Consider the following 4,195-nt stretch of genomic DNA (forward strand, 5'->3'; position numbering starts at 1 on the left):
TTTAAACCTATCCCTCAAATGTAACCCTAACCCTATACCCCAATCATAACCCTAACCCTCAACCCTAGCCATAACCCTAACCCTAACCCTATCCATAACCCTAACCCTAAACCTAAACCTAAAACCTTACCCTAACCCTAACCCTAATCCTAATTCTAATCTTAACACTGACCTTAACCATAACCCTAAAACTAAACCCTAATCCTGACCCTAACCCTAAACCCTAACCCTAATCTTAACCCTAACTCTAACCCCTAACCCTTACCCTAAACCCTAATCCTAACCCTCAACCCTAATTCTAACCCAAACTCTAATGCTAACCCTAACTAACAGTAATCCTAACCTTAAGCCTAACCCTAACCCTAACAAAAAATCCTAACCCTAACCCAAAACTTAACCCTAACCCTAAACCCCAAACCCTACCCCTAACACTAACCCTAAGCCCTAACCCTAATGCTAAACCCTAACCCTTACCCTAACATTAAACCCTAACCTCGCCCTAACCCTAACTCTATCCCTAAACCCAAGATCAGTTCGGTGTTGGACATGTAAGATTTAAAATATCTATTAGTTATTCACAGGGTGCAGTGGACAGATATATAGTATAGATATAAATTTATTTTCCTTATAACATCAAATCGCTTGTATACCAATTTAATTCTTTATTCACTCAGTAAAGAATTAATGGATGCTCATTATGTATAAGGCATAACTGTAGCTGATAAAGATAATCTAATTCTGATTATCCCTCAGACCGTATCCAACATCTTGCCAGTAATCAGTGAATCCAGTGTGTGGTCAGGAGACATCAATATTAGTTATGTCTCTGTTCTAATTGCTTTTGTGATCTTGGGCAAGTATTTTCACTTATGTGTGCCTCAGTTTCTTCTACTTTAAAATGGGATTGCTGTGCATGATGATAGCAATGATCCCCGTCCCCCCACACCCTCACACACACACACAGAGCCTTAAAATTCCCTCTACTTGTTGTCTTTATTGAAAACTAGTTTTCCCCAGGTAACATCATTTCCTTGGAACTTTGTTGGAGAAGGCAGCTACTATTCCTTCTCCTGCCAAGTCACTGGTTAGAGAAAAAGAAGTTGGTCTATATATTCCTGACTCTCCATAGCCACTTTTCTGCCTTTGTTTCTCTTCCATAAACTTAACAATCTCTATTCTTTAAAAAATAAACAAACAGCCCTGGCTGGTTTTGCTAAGTGGATAGAGCATTGGCCTGCGGACTGAAAGGTCCTAGGTTCAATTCCGGTCAAGGGCATGTACCTTGGTTGTGGGCACATACCCAGTAGGGGGTGTGCAGGAGGCAGCTGATCAATGTTTCTCTCTCATGGATGTTTCTAACTCTCTATCCCTCTCCCTTCCTCTCTGTAAAAAATCAATAAAATATATTTTAAAAAATTTAAAATAAACAAACAAATGTGTTCTATTATTATTATTACTAGTGGCCCGGTGCACAAAATTTATGCATGGAGTGGGGGGGATTCCCCCAGCCCAGCCTGCACCCTCTCCAATTGGGGACCCCCTTGGGGGATGTCCGATGCCCACAGGGATTGGACCTAAATTGAGAGCCGGACATCCCTCTTGCAATCTGAGACTGCTGGCTCCTAACTGCTCACCTGCCTGCCTGCCTGATCGCCCCTAACTGCCCTCCCTGCTGGCCTGATCTCGCTCCCAACTGTCCTCCCCTGCAGGACCAGTTGCTCCCAACTGCCCTCCCCTGCTGGCCTTATCTCGCCTCCAATAGCCCTCCCCTGCCAGCCTGATCTTGCTCTCACTGCCCTCCTCTGCTAGCCAACTTGGTTCTGATTGGTCAGTTCCTATGCCAGTCAGCGTCAAAAGCACTACCTCCTAGACAGCCATTGATTCTTCACAGCACCCACACTTGGTTCTGATTGGTTGGTTCCTATGTCAATCAATGTCAAAAGTTCTGCCTCCTAGGCAGCCATTCGATCCTCATAGCACTCAGATTCTGTTCTGATTGGTCAGTTCCTATGCCAGTCAGCATCTCTGGGCCTATCAATGGGGCCTGATCAGAAAGGCGGGGCTGATCAGCAGCCCCATTAGAGACATGGAGAGAAATGCAGGCAGCTACTGGCCAGACTGGGAGAGAGAGAGGCAAGTGCTGATCAAAGCTGCCACAGAGGCAACAGATCAGTCCCTGCTTCTTTTTTCAGGCCTCTCTCTGGCCTGATTCACAGCCCCCTCAGCAGTCAGTGCTTGGGCCCACGCCTGCAGCAGAAACTGAGGCACACATAAATGAAAATACTTGCCCAAGATCACAAAAGCAGCCTTTGTTTCTCTTCCATGAACTAAACAATCTCTATTCTTTAAAAAATAAACAAACAGCCATGGCTTCCAGTTGGTCTAGCTGACTTCCAGTTGGTCTAGCCTCAGTCTTGACTGGCCATTAAGACCCAGGGTTTTTATATATTAGGACAAGAGTAATTACCATTTCTATGTAGATAAACATGAAAAGTTAAGTTGCCTCCTCATTTTATATGCTAATTTTTCATAACACTGTACTTGTTATTTATGTGCTTGGAGATTATATCTTTCATGAGATCAAGGACTATGTCATACTCATTTTCATAGTTCCCATAGTGTTCAGCTCAGTGGCTTGTCAATCACAGACACCCCAAAAATGTACTGAATTAATAAGTGAGTCTATAAGCTATCTATAATAAAATATATTTTAAAAAATCTAAAATACAATAAAATAAAATTTTCCAGAAGGACCCTTCTAATATCTGTGGGTGGTTTCTTGGCTCTTTTGAGCTTTTCTGTAATATCATTACACCTCCTTTGATTTTATATCCACCTATGAGGTCATGGAATTCTCTCTGGCACATGCAAGGTATTTCTGATTTTTTATAAAAGTAGCACAGTGAAAATATTATTGCAAATAAAATCAGCAATTTAAATCCCAAGTCTGTCACTCAATAGCTGTGTTACTTTAAGTAAGTTGCTGTCTCTACCTAAAACCAAGTTCCCAGTTTGATAGTGAGAAACAGACCTTATACAATGGGTTGATATAAGAATACAATGAGATCAAAAATGTGGAAATTCTTGGTAGACTGAAATGACACCTTTAAAAATTATACTTTAAAAAAATTTTCTGAACAGATATAATATTACATTATTTTTACTGTTTAAATGATTAAATTCTTCAATAGAATATTTTATTAGACTCCTTAGCTTAATGCTAAGATTTGACAGGAATTTGACTTGAGAGGCATGGTCTATAATTTTCAAGTAACTATTATTACTTGAAATTATTATTATTGTATATTATTTATGGACAGAATTCTATTCATAAAAATTTTGGAAATTTATGTAATCTAAGGCCACCTCATGTGGCTACACAATTCCAGGATTTTCATTCACAGAAGCCTTCAGCCTTGTGCAGTGGAGTGGTCCTGGTAGTCTGCCATGCAGTTATAAAAAGAGTGGAGAGATTCAGTACAAGCACCTAATACATTCTGTGAGTATTTTAGGAGACATATTTATTTATTTATTTATTTATTTTCTACTAGTATTTTTTTTAAATATATATTTTATTGATTTTTTTACAAAGAGGAAGGGAGAGGGATAGAGAGCTAGAAACATCGATGAGGGAGAAATATCCATCAGCTGCCTCCTGCACACCTCCTGCTGGGGATGTGCCCGCAACCCAGGTACATGCCCTTGACCAGAATCGAACCTGGGACCTTTCAGTCTGCAGGCCAATGCTCCATCCACTGAGCCAAACCAGCCAAGGGATAGGAGACATATTTATAATGAATTCTTAAACTGCATATGTCAGTCTTTACTATTAGTACTAAAAGCATGAAGAAAAATTATTGAGACAAATATTAAAAGAGATTAAGGTGAAAGAGTATCACTAACTAGATAGAGATATAGGTGTAGATATAAATTCATCTTTGGCCTAAGTGCTTCCCATCATTTTATTAATGTAGGCCTGGATATCATTCTCCAATAAGAAGTGTTTCCATACAAAGGTACAGTTGTACTTTGTTAAAAGTTACATATCTTAATAAACAAATAATAAAGACTAAAAAATGTATGCAATTACATAGTACATTTAAATACATAAATATTATTATACTTGCCCAAGATCACAAAAGCAGCCTTTGTTTCTCTTCCATGAACTAAACAATCTCTATTGTTTCTCTTCCAT

This window comes from Myotis myotis, unplaced genomic scaffold (genome assembly GCF_014108235.1).
Source record: "Myotis myotis isolate mMyoMyo1 unplaced genomic scaffold, mMyoMyo1.p scaffold_m19_p_2, whole genome shotgun sequence".
Classification (NCBI taxonomy): Eukaryota; Metazoa; Chordata; class Mammalia; order Chiroptera; family Vespertilionidae; genus Myotis; species Myotis myotis.